Genomic DNA, 18,165 nt, shown 5'->3' with positions numbered 1-18,165 from the left:
AAAAACCAAAAAAATAAAGTCTGTTTTTGGAAGTGGATGCTTAGTTTAATTTTTTTTTATTACTGAGGTTTGTGATATAAAAACATGCAATGAAATATTCAAAACAGTTAAATTTTGGGTTTCTATGTTTGACAATTTAGACAGAGATTGCTATCCCTGAAATATGCTGGTTAACTGAAGCATAGCAAATAGGATACATTTCCATAGGAGGACCACAGGAACATCTTAAATTTGAATGATCAGTACATCTCCATTTCCATTATGTTTTGATTGCCTAGGAGACATTTGCTATCACTGTATGCCATGGATTTGTTGTGACCGTAGAATGAGATTTTAAAAAGGAACATTATGGTTTATACTTCTCACCCCCTTTTCATTTTGAAGTGGAGGCAATTCATCATGAGTCTCCCTACATAAAGATAAAGCTTCCCGCTTTCCCTCCCTCATCCTAGTGGAATTTCAAATTAATTGTTAGCTCAGAACATTGAGTATGAAGAAACAGCTAGTGAACAGGCTCATTAGAGCTAACCTATTAAGTCGGTAATAAGTAATCAGAGTCAGCAACTTTAAATATCTAAACCATTTGCAGCTTCATGCTTTATAATCTCACTTTCACAGTAGAAGGCAGAAACATTCTACAACAAACGCAGGAGAATTGCCACTATTTTCAGTATGAGACCCTTCCTAAATTCTTGTCCCTTCAAATCGTATTTGTAGTCACTAACAGATGTAACTGCTATTGAATGTGCCAATTAGTTTGTTGACTGAACCAGAACCCAAACCCCAGAAGTTTAAGTGCTATGCACAAATTAAGTGTTCCATTAAGATTTCAATTTTTTCTAAGATTGTTTCTGGAAGGCATGCCTCTAGCAAAAAAGAGTTCTTAAGTTTTGGATAAAGTATGAAATGCCTGATTTGTTACTTCAGGGGATACTTGAGCCATGTGCTCTTCATTTAAAATTAGGTTTCTGATAAAAATAATCTAAAAGTGAAACATATTCTCCTTTACACCACTCTAAATGGTCAGATTTGAAAATAAGATTTTCCAGCTATTTTACAACACTTTTAGCTGGAAAGAACGAATTCTAAAGTATATCAGTTGAGTCAAGTATTACATATACCTCAACTGCTTGATGTTAAACATTTAAAAGATTAAAAATACTATCCGTGCCTGTTGTGAGCACTTTTCAGTTTGAAGAGAGAGAACAGAAATTAACTTCTGCACTCAGCCTGTTTCTCTTTATTGGTCTATAAGTGCTACATGACTGATCTGAAGCTTATGGAAGTCTTTTTAAGGAAGTTGTCATGCTCAACATGATGACAACATTCTTGATTCAGTAATGGGATACAATTTCTGTTTTACAATCCAGTCTTCCAAATATTTAAGCAAGTGAATAACTTTACTCATGTGTTTAACCGATTATATAAGAACATAAGAATGGCCATACTGGATCAGACCAATGGTCCTTCTAGCCCCATACCCTGTCCCCGACAGTAGCCAGTGCTAGATGCTTCACAGGGAATGAACAGAACAGGGCAATTTTGCATGATTCATCTTCTGTTGTCCAGTTCCAGCTTCTGACAGTTGGAGGGTTAGGGACACCTGGCATGGGGCTGTGTGTCCCCGACCACCTTTTTACATCAATATTGATGTAACTATGCTCCAGAAACTTACCTTAATTTTTTTTTCAACTCATTCATACTTTTGGCCTTAACATTCCACAGGTTGACTGCATTGTGTGAAAAAGTACTTCCTTGTGTTTCTTTTAAATCTACTACCTATTAATTTAATTGGGGGAACTTTGACTTTTGTGTTATGTAAAGGGGTAAATAACACTTCTTTATTCACTGTCTCCATACCATTCATGATTTTATAGATTCCCCCCTTTGTCATTTCTCCTCTAAGCTGAAAAGTCCCAGGCTTTTTAATCACTTCTCATATGGAAGCTGTTACATACCCCTAATCATTTTGTTGCCCTTTTCTGCATCTTTTCCAATTCTAATATATCTTTTTAGAAATGGGGCAATCCATTGCACTATTCAAGGTGTGGGAATACCATGGGATTTATATAGTAGCATTATAATATTTTCTATCTTCTTATCTATCACTTCCTGAATGGCTCCTAAAATTCTGTTAGTTCTTTTGACTGCTGCTGTACATTGAGAGGCTGTTTCAGAAAACTATCCACAATGACTCCAAGCTCTGAATGGTAACAGCGAATTTAGACCCCCATCATTTTGTATGTATAACTGGGATTATTTTCTTCCAATGTGCATTACTTTGCACTTATCTACATTGAATTTCTTTTGCCATTTTGTTGCCCAGTCACCCACTTTAGTGAGATTACATTGTAAATCTCCACAGTCCGCTTTGGATTTAACTATATCGAGTCATTTTGTATCGTCTCCAAATTTAGCCACTTCACTGCTCTTCCCCTTTTCCAGATCATTCATGAATACGTTGAACAGCACAAGTCCCAGTACAGATCCTTGGGGGACCCCACTATTTCCCTCTCTCCATTCTGAAAACTGAGCATTTATTGCTACCCTTTGTTTCCTATATTTTAACCAGTTACTGATTCATGAGAGAATCTTCCCTCTTATCCTATGACTGCTTAGTTTGCTTAAGAGACTTTGGTGATGGCTATAGTCCAAGTACACTATATCCACTGGAACATCCTGGTCTACATGCTTGATCCCTGAAAGAATTCTAATATATTGGTAAGTCATAATTTCCCTTTACAAAAGCCATGTTGACTTTCCCCAACAAATTGTGTTCATCTATGTGTCTGATAATTCTGTTCTTTACCACAGTTTCAACCAATTAGCATGGTACTGAAAGTAGGCTTACTGGTCTGTAATTGCAAGGATAGCTTATGGAGCTTTTTAAAAAAGGTTTCAGAGTAGCAGCCATGTTAGTCTGTATCCGCAAAAAGAACAGGAGTACTTGTGGCACCTTAGAGACTAACAAATTTATTAGAGCATAAGCTTTCGTGGGCTACAGTCCACTTCTTCGGATGCATATAGAGTGAAACATATTGAGGATATATATATACACACATACAGAGAGCATGAACAGGTGGGAGTTGTCTTACCAACTCTGAGAGGCCAATTAAGTAAGTGAAAAAAACTTTTGAAGTGATAATCAATCACTTATCACTTCAAAAGTTTTTTTCACTTACTTAATTGGCCTCTCAGAGTTGGTAAGACAACTCCCACCTGTTCATGCTCTCTGTATGTGTGTATATATATATCCTCAATATGTTTCACTCTATATGCATCCGAAGAAGTGGACTGTAGCCCACGAAAGCTTATGCTCTAATAAATTTGTTAGTCTCTAAGGTGCCACAAGTACTCCTGTTCTTTTTTAAAAAATCACTTCTATATTTGCTACCCTCCATCTGATACAGGAGCTGAATTAAGTGACAGGTTACATACACAATTAGGAATTCTGCAATTTCATATGTGAGTTCCTTGAGAACTCTTGAGTGAATACAATCTGGTCCTGATGATTGTTTAATTTATTAATTTGTTCCAAAATGTCCTCGATTGACACCTCAATCTGGGACAGTTCCTCAGATTTGTCACCTAGAAGGAATGGCTCCGGTGTGGGGAGCTCCCCCCATATCCTCTGCAGTTGCAAAGAATTCATTTAGCTTCTTTTCCTTGTCTTCCTTGAGTGCTCTGTCAGCGCCTTGATCAGCCAGTGGCCCCACTGACTGTTTGCATCAGAAGCAGGAAGCCTGCTATTTAAAAAAATCCTTAGTTAGTTACTTTTCAAATTCTTCCTTACCCTTAATTATTTTACTTTTACACTTGACTTGCCAGAGTTTATGCTCCTTTCTATTTTCCTACCTAGGATTTGACTTTCAATTTTTAAAGTATGCCTTTTTGCCTCTAATCATCTTTTACTCTGCTGTTTAGCCATGGTGGCATTTGGAGTATACATTTAAGTTTAACCCTCTATCATGGTGTTTTAAAATAGCCTCTAGGAAGTTTGAAGGCATTTCACCCTTGTGATTGTTCCTTTTAATTTCCATTTAACTAGCTTGCTCATTTTTGGATAGTTTTGGATTGGCTTTTTTCCCTTTACAAGGATGTTAAATTTAATTACATTCTGGTTGCTATTACCAAGTGATTCAGCTATATACACCTCTTGGACTGGATCCTGTGCTCCACTTAGGACTAGACTAAATCAAGAATTGCCTCTCCCCTTGTTCCAGGACAAGCTGCTCAAAGAAGCAGCCATTTATGGTGTCTAGACATTTTCTCTCTGCATCCTTCTGCATTTCACTATCACCATTGCTGTCCTGGTCATGTAGTCGGTAGTATATACCTACTGCTATACTCTTATTGTTCAAGCATGCAGTTTCTATCCATAAAGATTCTATGGTACAGTTTGATTTATTTAAGTTTTTTACTTTATTTGACTCTATGCTTTCTTTCATATATAGTGCCACTCCCCCACCAACACAACTTACTCTGGTATTACCATGTCCCGTTGATTATCCCCATTCCATTATGTTTCCGTAATGTCTACTGTATCAATATCCTCATTTAATGCTAGGCACTCTAGTTCACCTATCTTAGTATTTAGACTTCTAGCATTTGGATATAAGCACTTGTACATTTTGTCAACATTCAATTGCATGCCTTAATGTGTTTTATTAAAATGGGACTTTGTTTGACTGTTCCTCACTAGCTCTTAACTGTAATTTACCAGCTTCTTTCCCATCCTCTTTACTAGGTTATCGAGTTCCGCAGTTAACAAATTTATCCCTAATGGATGTCTCCACCCAAACTGTGTTCTCCTCCTCACCTGTGGGCTTTCCTGCAGTCCTTAGTTTAATTGTGGGATTTTACTGTTACATTTGTCTAGTTTGGGGCTTATCAGCAGGCAGAAGAGTCCTCACAACCTGCAACATTTGGCTTTGACTACAAGCACACTTGTACCCCATGAACATACATACTACGTATAATAAAAACTAGTTTAAAAGAGCTTTATTAAACCTGTAAAATCAAACACTCAAAAGTTAGGAAATCCAACAATTAACGTTTCCTGTACACCCTTAATTCTGCCCACTTCTCCATACGGATTATGACCACCTCTAAATACGTGATCACATGCTATTTCCCTCCACCCCCACAGGATCCTTATATCATTCAGTACACAGAATGGACAGTGCTCACTGAATGAGCAGCTATTCAATATCTTGTTTTTTCATTGTTGTTCAGTGTGCAGCCCTATGCCTTATTTATTGCACACTAATCAAACGCTTTCTTGAAGGCAGAATTATTAATTTCCTCATGGATTTTCCTATGGCACAAGGCAACCTTAATTCTGTTATTTCCTAACTTATGAACCATTATCAATTTACCCCCAATCTATTGTTCCCAGTCTCCTTGTCCAGCTAATCTCGGTTCCTCCACTCCTGGTTTCTCATTCCATGTTTCTTTAAGCCATTGACCCTGGCTCACATTCCCCCTCTCCATTGGCTCCCAGTTCTGACCGCCCTTCCTGGGCTGCTCATACTAGCTCAGTGTCTCCCAACCACTAATCTCCTTGCCTCAGTCTCTTTACCGGGCAGTCCCAGTCCAACACCTCAGGCTCCTTGTCCCAATCTACTCCCCTCTCCTACCCTCCAAGTCACCTCCACACTGCCTGGGCCTGGAGGGGATGTGTGTTACTGAAGTACAGGAAAGATTGACTCCCTGATCTCAATTCAGGTGTCTGGAGCCAGACCTAGAATGGTCTGTTGCAGCCCAGAGCTAAAACTGCAGGCAAAGCTGTACTCAGCCCTAGGATGGAGCATGCCCAGCATGGACAGAATCTTCTAAAACTGAAGAAGTATCTACTGAACATGTGTGAACTGAAATTTTTCAAAGTCTTATAAACTTGGCCAAATTCTGGTGGATTTTCATAGGGACAGCTAAAAGCACACCCTTCACACAATGGCCAATCCCCCTGTCAAATTTTAAGTCCACGTTCCAAAGCATGGAATTCTAGAGCTTTTCAAATAAAGGTCACCAAAATTTTTTAAAGTGGACAAAATAACACATTTTACCCTTGCCTTGTTACTGGAAACTGCTGAACCGTTTTGGCTGAAAAATCCTTCCTTACCCTCAATTTTCCTCCTGAGGCAAATTCCTGGCCTGAAAAATTGTGAGCAACCTCAATAAAAGGTGGTGCTATATTATAAGTCAAAATATGCATCTTTTAAAAATATGGCATAAGTGTAGAAAAACAGTCACTGCAAGATTACAGCAAAGTGTTAACACGGATGTTCCTTCTGCCCATCTCTGTTGTCTGCCCAGATGGAAGTTAAAAATTATTTTCTAGAAAAAAAAAGGTATAATAATAAGGTCATACTCAAAATTCCTTTTTCCAGTAAAGTAGGTTCCAGTGTGCAACATTGTGGGTGAGATATTGGTGTACTGAAGCACTGACTAATCTGTTCTTCAGGACCATGTGGGTCAAAAGATACTGCTCCATAAATGCAAGATTTATTAGCATTATTTAAATACAAATTCTAAGTTGATTTTCAAATGGACAAATATTGCATTAAGGTCCCAATATAAGGCCAGACCATTCCTTAGAAGAGAACAAATTTGCAAAGGGGACTCAAAACACAGTGACTCCAATTAAAATGCCCTTCTTCCCAAAGTCCTAAAAACACTAGCCCTTTCCTCCCCTGAGACGTGTTAGCGCATGAGTCAGGTAAAAATCAGAGCCAAAAAAACACATCAAAATATTTAAAATGGAAACAAAAACAGCAGTTAACAAGACATGTCAAAAGCTTCACTGCTCAATTACACTGCTTTTAATTAAAAAAAAAAACGAACGAGGAGTACTTGTGGCACCTTAGAGACTAACAAATTTATCTGGGCATAAGCTTTTGTGGTCTAAAACCCACTTCATCAGATGCATGGAGTGGAAAGTACAGTAGGAAGATTATATATATACACACAGAGAGAACATGAAAAGATGGGGGTTGCCATACCAACTCTAACGAGACAAATCAATTAAGGTGGGATATTATCAGCAGGAGAAAAAAAAAACTTTTGTAGTGATAATCAGGATGGCCCATTTCACACAGTTGACAAGAAGGTGTGAGTAACAGTAGGGGGAAAATTAGCATGGGGAAATCGTTTTTAGTTTGTGTAATGACCCATCCACTCCCAGTCTTTATTCAAGACTAATTTAATGGTGTCCAGTTTGCAAATTAATTCCAGTTCTGCAGTTTCTCATTGGAGTCTATTTTTGAAGTATTTTGTTGAAGAATTGCGACTTTTAGGTCTGTAATTGACTGTTCAGGGAGGTTGAAGTATTCTCCGACTGGTTTTTGAATGTTATAATTCTTGACGTCTGATTTGTGTCCATTTATTCTTTTGCGTACAGACTGTCCGGTTTGGCCAATGTACATGGCAGAGGGGCATTGCTGGCACAGGATGGCATATATCACATTGGTAGATGTGCAGGTGAACAAGTCTCTGATGGTGTAGCTGATCTGATTAGGTCCTATGGTGGTGTCCCTTGAATAGATAAGTGGACAGAGTTGGCAATGGGCTTTGTTGAAAGGACAGGTTCCTGGGTTACTGTTTTTGTTGTGTGGTGTGTGGTTGCTGGTGAGTATTTGCTTCAGGTTGGGGGGGCTGTCTGTAAGCGAGGACTGGCCTGTCTCCCAAGGTCTGTGAGAGTGAGGGATCATCCTTCAGGATAGGTTGTAGAGCCTTGATGATGCGCTGGAGAGGTTTTAGTTGGGGGCTGAAGGTGACGGCTAGTGGCATTCTGTTACTTTCTTTGTTGGGCCTGTCTTGGAGTAGGTGACTTCTGGGTATTCTTCTGGCTCTTTTAATCTGTTTCTTCACTTCAGCAGGTGGGTATTGTAGTTTTAAGAATGCTTGATAGAGATCTTGTAGGTTTTTGTCTGTGTCTGAGGGATTGGAGCAAATGCAGTTGTATCTTAGAGCTTGGCTGTGGACAATGGATAGTGTGATGTGGTCTGGATGAAAGCTGGAGGCATGTAGGTAAGTATAGCGGTCAGTAGGTTTCCTGTATAGGGTGGTGTTTATGTGACCATTGCTTATTAGCACTGTAGTGTCCAGGAAGGGGAACTCTTGTGTGGATTGGTACAGGATGAGGTTGATGGTGGGATGGAAATTGTTGAAATCCTGGTGGAATTTCTCAAGGGCTTCTTTTCCATGGGTCCAGATGATGAAGATGTCATCAATGTAGCACAAGTAGAGTAGGGGCGTTCGGGGACGAGAGCTGAGAAAACATTGTTCTAAGTCAGCCATAAAACTGTTGGCATACTGTGGGGCCATGCGGGTACCCAGATGGTGAAACTGAGACACAACTGGTTAAATGAGTTGCCAAAGGTAACACAGTAGGTCAGGGAGAAAGCCAGGAATGAAACCTATTCCCCTGACTCTCAGGGTTAAAATATTTGCAATACCCCTTTGCAAGTAGTTATGTAACCATGATTTTTATGGTGCTCCCTACTTGTATTAAAGAATAAACCAGATGTTCCCTGTACTTAGGCAAAAAATAAAATGTAAAAGATTTGAAGGGTGACCACCATACTTCAGGACTGAAATCTATTTAGACTCTCCCACCTGAGTCTCGTATTGTCAGCCATTTCATTGCATTACTTATATGTGGTTTGAAAGCTAAATTTAGTCATGTTCATGTTTAGGATCATATTAATACTAATGTATTATTTTCAATCAGTTTGGGCATGTAATTTCACCACAGCACAATTACCAAGGATTTAGATGGACAGCCTGCACACTACTATTAGTGCCATCTTTCCTAGATCAAGTCTCTCACCTGTCACTCTTTGACAGCCTCTCTTCACTCCACTTTTCTTGACAATGATGCATCAAAACCTCAAAATAGTATCAAATGCTTAAACAGACCTTACCAAAAAGGACTATGTGGATGGAAGGTTTTTATTTTATTTTTATTAGATTTAGATAAAGATATCTAAATGCCACAAATATATTGAGGTGCTCCCTGATGTCAGTTCAAGTGCCTGGATCCCACAGCAGCCCAGAGCCAAATTAGGGTGAAATTTCATATGAACAGCAAAAGTCATAACACCTCTGCCAAATTTCAGGACAATGTTCCAAAACATGTGGTCACTAGAACTTTTCAAATGGGAAAAACAACATTTTTTTCCTAGCTTCTCTCAGAAATAACTGAACATTTTTGGCTGAAATGTTAAATAAATAAAATCAGCCCAAACCAAAATTTAAACCCAAATAGTTAAAGTTTGGCAAAATTATAAATACCTGAAAACAGGTTCTTATCATGGAAAGTACCGGGCAACCTTAATGATAAATGGTGCTATCAACCCCATCTATATATGTAATTTATTTTCCTTATGAAAAATCCAATACAGACCAAAGTGCCTTTAAAAAATTCTTTAAAATATACTCTGTTGAAGAGCCACTACCAAGTGTAATAGTCCAAATATATTTGCAGGCAATTCTTTCATGTATATATTATAAAAATACATGCTTAATTGAGAAAGCCTACAAAAATAAAGCACTGTGCAGGTGTTGTAGAAGAGTTAAAAAAAGTGACGGAAAAAAAATTAAACTAAAATTTCCCTGAGTTTACAATTTTTAAAAAGCGAGAAAATGAATCATTTCAACCATTTGCTGCAGACAATAATCCTAATTTTATTAAACTGAAATTTACTAAGTGTCTGATTCAGCAACAGTATCTAAAGCCTTTTGGAACACACAAGCATTGGAAAGTAACAACAGCTACTTATTCCATAATGGGTCAGCGAAAGCTTGGTTCACTGCAGAAAGCAATTAAAACCTTCAGCTCCATAGTGAGGCATTATATTGCTGCTTTGCAGTCGCAGAGTTCACGTCAAAATCATCCCAACTTCCTGGAAACAACAATTCTTGATTCTTGGAGCAATCCATCTCATGATCCAGTTGACCTTATAATCCTTGGGCACAGGGGTTCTCAAACTTAGTGAACCGCGACAACAAACATTTCTGACAAGAAAAATTTCTACATGATGCTAGGAGGGGGAACCGAAGCCTGAGCCTGCCTGAGCCTCACCGACCCAGCCGGGGGGCCAAAGCCTGAGGCCTGCCTCCCAGGGCTGAAGCCCTCAGGCTTTGACCCCGGGCAGTGGGGCTCAGGCTTTGACTTTGGCCCCGGGTCCTAGCAAGTCTAACACCATCCCTTGCAACGCCATTAAAATGGGGTTGCAACCCCCTTCGGGGTCCTGACCCACAGTTTGAGAACTGCTAGGCTAGCATATCTTTTCTGGTATGATCCCCAATGGGGAGATAGTGAATCAGAGCCCAGGCCTGATCTGGGTAAAACAATTCACTGGGAGGAAGGACCTTTTGTTTCCATTTACAGTGAAGACAATCCCACATAGTTGGAAACCTGTTGGAAAGGTCCCCCCTGAACTTTTTTAGAAGGTGTATATTTATCTTTGGGCTGCACAACCCTTCTCAGTCTCCTTAGTTGAGTTTTACATTGGTGCTATCAGGCAGTGGGAACCAGATACATTCAGGCTGGAGTCCCTTTAAAATTCATCCCTGGATGCTTAGTCATTTGGGGAAGAACCCAGCAACACATTAGGACACTGAGCAACTCATACGACATGCTCAGTGAGCCCCAACAAGAGGAGTCTCTCTCAATACATTAAGACATTGCTGTTAACCTAGAGGGAATTGCACTTTGGAATGAGGCGCTGTCTCAGTGACCGCATAACCTAGGAGGCCTGTATAACTTCCATTGGCCAGCAACTGCCAAAGCTCCTTTTCAGCTCAATAGGGACCTCAATGGAGTTGATCTAAAATTAATAGATTAAAGTTTGGAGTTTTAAACTATATATCTTAATAGGCTTACAATTGCTGGCATTTATAGTTAGTGCATTTCACTCTTTAATTATCATGTTTATCCTGTAGCGAGCTCTTGTTAGGTTCTATCCTTAGGAAATCTGTTTAACAAGGCATTTAATCTGGTAAGGCCAGTGTCGTATAGAGAATGCTTCTGACTGGCTCACGAGCATGCTCAATAGATCTGAATGTATAAAGAGGAACTATTGACATGACAAGGCTTCTATATGGGAAATACTCTATTCATAATGGAGGTTATTTAAGCTTCTTCAAGACCTTTCTGACCTGAGGGTAGCATTTCCTGGGGGACTCAGCACTCACTCTTGCTGCTTACATACAATATATCTACTGCAGACATCCAGTGATAACTCTCTGTTGTTGTATTCATGCGGCAGTCACCTTGTGTCCTACCTCATTCATTCTAATGCAGCAATGAGTTACAAAATAAGTAAAATAATTTGCCACCATTAGGGGAACCCCTTGTAGCAATACAAACATAACTTTATACTACATGTTACATCCGCACTTAAAAATCAACACAATAATTCTAACCAAACTTCATTAATTTCTAGAGTGACGTGACCATGTAACTATGAAAATATCATGTTTTGTTTGTTTGTTCACTTTAAATAAAAAACATATGTATTTCTCTCTGTGAATATATGCACACTCAGAGAGCCTATAAAGATCAAAAGGTGAACTGAAATTTTGTACTAACACTCACAATATAAGAATCTTTAATTATCTTTGCTTTTGAACAAGATCTTCAAGGATTAGCTAACTCTAACTGATCTATCTATATTTTAAAATATAGGATCAACTGAGAACCACAATAATTTGACTTTTGATGTTCTCAAAGACAACTATGATGATCTTTGAGCATACCAACCAAAATATTTTTTTATACAAATGTAATGATTGTTTATTTGAATTAGGCCAATCAAAATATAAAATTTGTGACCAACCTATCCTCTATGTAGAGAGCACCTTCTAGATCTTGACTGCAAGGCCTCTACCCTTTCTATTTTCAAATCCCCTCATGAGGTCCAACTTCTTCCACAGTCCTTTGTAAAAGAAGCAGATTCATTAGTGGCAGCAGGGGTTGAGGGTAAATTGAGATGTTTCATAATATATGAACTAATAAACCCCCAAGGTGTTATCAAACGTTTTATCTGAGGGTATGTCTACACTTACCGGGGATTGATGCTGCAGTGATCAATGCACCAGCGGTCGATTTAGTGGGTCTAGTGACGACCCCGCTAAATTGACTGCAGATTGCTCTCCCGTCGACTCCAGTACTCCACCGGACCGAGAAGCATAAGGTAATTTGATGGGAGAGTTTCTTCCATCGACCCAGTGTGGTGTAGACACCGCAGTAAGTCGACCTAATCTATGTCAACTCCATCTCCGTGAATAACTCACGTAGCTGGAGTTGCGTAACTTAGGTTAACTTACCCCCATAGTGTAGACCAGGCCTAAGAGTGGCCAGTCACTCTACCTGTTTATTGTACCAATCTCCAATGCTCTTCATCTATGTTTGTTTTCTCTTTTTGCCCTCCAGATTGTGAGGTCTTTAGGGCGGGGACCTGATTTTTATTACTTTACAGTGCCTCACCAGAGAGATATAATAAATAAGAATATATTCCAATGAAGATAATAAGGTATTAAAATATTTGTGACACAACATAGCACTATGCCTGTCAACACCAAGAGATACCAATTTGTGGATAGGAATATAAAAAAAAGTCTGTAAATTACAGTACTTCATTCACCTGGCATACAATATCACACTTTGCTCTGAAAATGAAATTAAAGGACCAGAGAGAACCTCATTACCTATGCAATATAGAAATTGTGGAAGAAATGCTTTGTAGCTCTTAGGTCCAGAGGATCATAACTAATATAATAGTGCAATAGAAAGGTTTCCTATTCAATTTATTTCTGTGGCCTATCATTTTCCTAGATCAAGTCTTGTAGTTTTGGCTTTCAAAAGAAATGCCAGTGTACAAATCATTCTGTAGATCTTAAGCTTGGTCTACACTTAAAATTTAGGTTGACATAATTATGTTGCTGGGGTGTGACAAAGCTACACCCCTGAGTGATGTAGCTATGCTAACCTAACCCCCAGCATATGCACAATTAGGTTGACAGAAGAAGGCCTCCCCTACTATTAGATGGGGAGGTGGTGTTCCTACACCAACAGAAAAATTTCTTCAGTCAGTGTAAGCTGTGTCTACACTTTGGGGCTTTGCTGGCATAGCTGTGGTGATGTAGCTATGCTGGTATAGTCCCCAGAGCGTAGACTTGGCGTAATCCCCCATGTTGAACTTACAGTGCTATACTACACAGCATGTTAATAGTAATTATGGTCAGATCCTTGTGTTTCCACAGCTTCAGAATTGGCAAAAAGAATGCACCCTCTTTCCAGTGAAGAACTTGGTTACAAAATGTAACCTTTCATTTACAACATTTCTAGTCCTCCTTGCTAAAATGCAATCCTTTCAAAAGTAAAAGGTTTCCATGTTGTTCTTTTGATCCTGCTGAAAAAATATGTTGAAGTGATAGCCCTAAGAGACGTCTGAACTGCTCCCATCCATCTCAATGGGGTGTTAACAGTGAAGCCCAGTGATGGCAGTTTAATTGTGGACACTGCTCAGTAATTCACCACTGATCATTTTAGCAAAAATATCTAGCAAATATGTGTTTACTGCATTCAGTGGCAGATATGGGCAGAAAAGGGAAAGAGAGGACAATGGGGCTACTGGTTCGCAAAGGATACCTGAGGTGGCGAAGCGGAGATTTAAACCCCCAGAAGTGTCAAGTCACATCTGTAACTGCTCTCAAAATAGAGGGAAGGAGGATATACATCTCCTTTCTCCTGCCAAAATCCTCAAGAGACCTGAGATGCATAAAACACCAAATGTCCCTTACCTAGCTCCCCAAACCTCTAGATGATCACTTCTACACTGAAATTATGCTTTTCTACTACAGCATTCTACACCCCACTACATCCCTGAAGGCAGGGTGAAATTGAAACTATTCAGAACTGTGTTTTGTATTGAAATGAACATTCAAATCAATAAGAGGAGAAAATGGTGATTTACCTACAATCGCCACACACAAAGGAGCAAGTGGATAAAAGGAATCCATAATCCCTCATTGTGGTCTCTGTACATCACTGATCAGAGCAGGGGATGAAGTAGGCTCCACAGGGAAATGACTTCCCACCCCCAGGTAGGTATATGGGGAATGGGCTGCTCCCTTTCATCCCCATGTTCTACCCAGCATTTCTGAACCAATTAGGACTGAAAAGTAAATAGTGTTGGCAACTCTTGAGAATTAATCATGAGTCTCATAATAGTGGATGTTTTCTTAAACTCCAGCTCCTGATCCAGGTGATTATGTGAGAGTCTCACTGGCTAAAGGCAGCAGAGGGTGTCTTGGTATTTGTTTGTTTGTTTCTTAAATAAGTTTCTTGCTTTCATGATTTCAGAGAAAAGCTTGAAAAGATGAACAGTGTGTACCATAAATACTCAAAAAACAGAGGGCAAACAAAAAGAACCTGCATTTATTTATTTGAAGTCTAATGAATTTTAAGCTAATCGCTTGATTGTGGGGGGTCTGAGTCAGGATTTTTCAATGCTTGGGGTTGGCAGTACTATATGCTACTGACCAGTAGCAAATTACTTCCCCCAGGGAGCAAGGTGGAACTAGAGAAAGAAATGTGACTCTGAATCACCTTTTCTTCCCTTGTCTGCCCCGAGCTGGCTCAGCTAATGGAACCACTTATTTCTGGCCATGGGCAAAGTCACAATATTACCTCAAAGGGATAGTTTACTCTCTGTATCATTTGCCTTTATATTTAATTGAATAAAACCTCTTATTACTACATTCACTAGAAGCAGCTGCATACATTTCAACATTTCAGATTTCAGCACTTCTATGTCACAAAATTCAGGAGGCTTTGACTGAGAATTTTGATCCCATGTATCGCAGAGCATACAAGACCCTGAACATAACCTAGAAACATTGTCTTGGGCTCAGGCAACATTTAGCACAAGACAACAGTTTAATTAATGCTATGTTTAAAAATATCTGCAATGCAAGCACAACCAAGGAAGAATCAAAGATAGAGTAACCATGAAGCAAATAATGTTCCACTTATGAATGGAGGTCACTGGATGGATTAGTATCCTTATGTTGTAAAATAAAAATAGAGTGTGGTTTGGTCTCCAGAATCAAAGACAGGCAGCCTAAGTGACCCACTGAGCTGTCACTACTCATAAGAAATCCTCTATGAGTGCTGACAGTGATAACATCCTGACGTTTTTTGTCGGGATTCAATTTGGAATCTAAATGGAAATGCAGAAGTACTGAAGAAAGAGGTAGGAATTTGAATTATACAAAGCAAGAAAAGGGTATTTGAAAGAAAGCAGCATACACCTATGGAACAAAGTGGTTTAAAACCCCAGCAAAAGGTCACTTGGCCTCCCAGGAACAACTCCACATCAGCCTATGATGCTGTTAGTGACCAGAAAAGATCCAAAGCACTTTACTTAAGTCTTTTAGGGAAAAAAGTCACTTATTAAAGGATGACATTTTAAGTCATTTAGAAAGACAGATTAAGAGTCTTTTGATAAGATGTAATAGATGCACTGTGTACTCATACTTCATATTAAGAACAATGGAATCCAGACTTAATCTTGTCCAGTACTGCATGCTGTGTATCTAAACTCCTTTATTCTGTATTTAAAAAGTGGAAGAGATGTAGAATCTTCAGTTTAGATTCAATAAGCACAAAGGAGCAGGGATTTATTTTTCTCCTTTTTAATTTTCTATTATTTTTACATGCCAGCCACTGAAATAAGGGCCCTGATACCTGTAAAACAGGCCTTAATGGGGTGAAAATTTTCATTTAGCCTAGTATCCTGTGGGATTTGGCTACTGCTTCTTCCTAGTTTTAACAACTCATTCTAATACCTGTGAGACACTGACTGTGACACACTTGGAATAAGACAGAGGACAATTTGTGGCTCATAAACTATTCAAAGAGATGCTAACCAATTCCTACATGTTACAGAATGCGTTTCAACAGCCAGCAACCACTTGTCCAGTATGGGTTCCAATACTAGCCCACACAACAGTTGTGGGTAATAGGCAAAAGACATCAACATTCCTGATAACTCAAGCACCAAACTAAAGCAGTTGAAAGCAAGCCACAGACCGATCTGGTTGGCAGCAGCAAACTCATCATATCTGCTAGCCTAGGAGAATCTCCAAGAACCCACCTCAGGAGAAGGGGAGGAGAGAACAGAACCAATCAGCTGATCAAAGGTGATGAGAGGCCCCAAATGTGTACTTCAACACCACAAGGAAGTCAAAGTGGGGAAGCAATCCTGCTTACACACAATAGGCACAGGGACCATGCCCAAGAAGAGAGTGGTGAGGAGAGGAGAATATGACTCATTCCCTCTGGTCTGGACCTAGAGGGGTGGGTATTATTAATGACTGTCTCGGTACTCTCCTTTCTATAAAATGGACAGGACAAATTTTCCTTGTTGTGTGGAGATTAATCATATCCAGTTTACAAAACATATTGCCCAGCTGCTCTCAGATTGCTTATAAAAAACAATGGATGCTTAAATAGCACAAACTAGCAATATTTTTATTAGCATGAATTTTAATTATATATTTTAAAATGTTAGATAATCAGATGATGCTTATGAGTGCAGATCACACTAAGTCTGATTTGTCTCAAGACATATACTTAGTCAAAATAGTTTGATAAAATAATTTATTCTAATCCAACTCACCTTCTTTAGTGTTGCTGCAAATTTGACTCAAAAATCACATTGCCTCATTAATGTTTGCAGCTAGTCAAGAACAGAGATTACAAAGATAAATCCTACTGTAAACTGGACATAATAAAATGACAGTGTTTTCAAGACATCCAGTCTCTGTGGCTTACAGTCTTGAGACCAGGAACCAGATTCTCTTGGTATAAACTGGAATAATGCCATTGACTTAAATGGAGATGCACTGATTTAACAATAGTTGAGGATCTGTCCCCATGTGATTAAGGTTTGGGAATTGTAGTGGCAGCTTGTAATTCTGATCTCTTTGGTTATGTAGTCACACTAGGCATTAACTTGCATCTCTGTGTGCACCGCAGTCTGTGAGGATAAAAGCTAAAACACAAGCCAATTAAAAACAGTCCTGAATGGCTGGGCTTGCTTCTAGGTTGCAGATGTCCATGCTATCAAAAGCTTTACTCATCTAGACATTCAAACATTTCCCTTCAATAATGAACTACCTACTGGAGAAAATGTCATTAAAGGGAGTTGATCAGTATGAAGCACAGTTCTTTATATTAAAAATGATCTTCCTTCAATGAAAGATTTGGCAACTTCTTTTTTCACTTACTCAGCATGGTGCCCCTGGAGGGATGCTTTCAAACTAGCAACATGTTTATGAGACAAAATCAAAGCCCTGCAGCCCCGCTGCAGTACAAGTGTTGCCAACTTCTATTATCATAATGTTCACCATACTTAATATCTTTTATGTCTAACAATTATCACAGTTTGAAGGATGAGATGCAGTCAGAGACACTTAAGTTGTGTGTTACAAAACTGGAAATTGTGGTTACGTGGCTGGACATAGATGGGTGTCCAGATCTCACCAGTTAAATTCATATGTCCTCAAGAATCATTAAGAGTTCAATACTGGTTATGACACTAATCTACAATACACCAGAGCAGATGTACTATCAAAAGTACATGGGAGTTATTCTGTCTACAAGGATTAGCATCTTTCCAGAATGCATTTGTAAACCAATTCCTAAACAAAGTCAGTAGTTGAGGGCAAGGGTGTAGAGTGGCATGTGATGGTGTTGCACACCAATACTGAGTCAGTAGTTGAGGGCAAGGGTGTAGAGTGGCATGTGATGGTGTTCCCCCCAATGCAACTATTCCCACAGTGCTAAGGGTTATGTAAATCAGTTTGTCCTTTACCCTATGGGAGTTTTACCAGAGTAAAGACAACAGGATATGGCACAGTGAATTCAAATTCAAACCAATTTGTAATTGTAATGCTGAGAGGTATTTAGATACACACAACCCTACAGAATTTCTTATTCAAGTTCAAAAGATGGTTGCACTGAGCAAACTCATCGCATTAGGTCTGATCCTCTACTGCCTTACATCTGATGCAGTTATTTACACCTAATATGCCAGATACTCATTCACACTAATACCGTTTTACACTGCTCCGGCAGTGTAATGGCACCAT

The 18,165-nt window shown here is 39.1% G+C and overlaps 1 protein-coding gene across 1 annotated transcript in view; it reads right to left on the bottom strand.

Moving 5' to 3' along the window:
* CNTNAP4 (contactin associated protein family member 4) overlaps positions 1-18,165 on the bottom strand; it is a 342,427-nt gene that overhangs the window by 123,342 nt on the left and 200,920 nt on the right. The window lies entirely within an intron of this gene.

Source organism: Emys orbicularis, chromosome 6 (assembly GCF_028017835.1).
Source record: "Emys orbicularis isolate rEmyOrb1 chromosome 6, rEmyOrb1.hap1, whole genome shotgun sequence".
NCBI classification, from domain to species: domain Eukaryota; kingdom Metazoa; phylum Chordata; order Testudines; family Emydidae; genus Emys; species Emys orbicularis.
The sequence above is the reverse complement of the archived record's forward strand: the minus strand, read 5'-3'. Positions and strand labels throughout refer to the sequence as shown.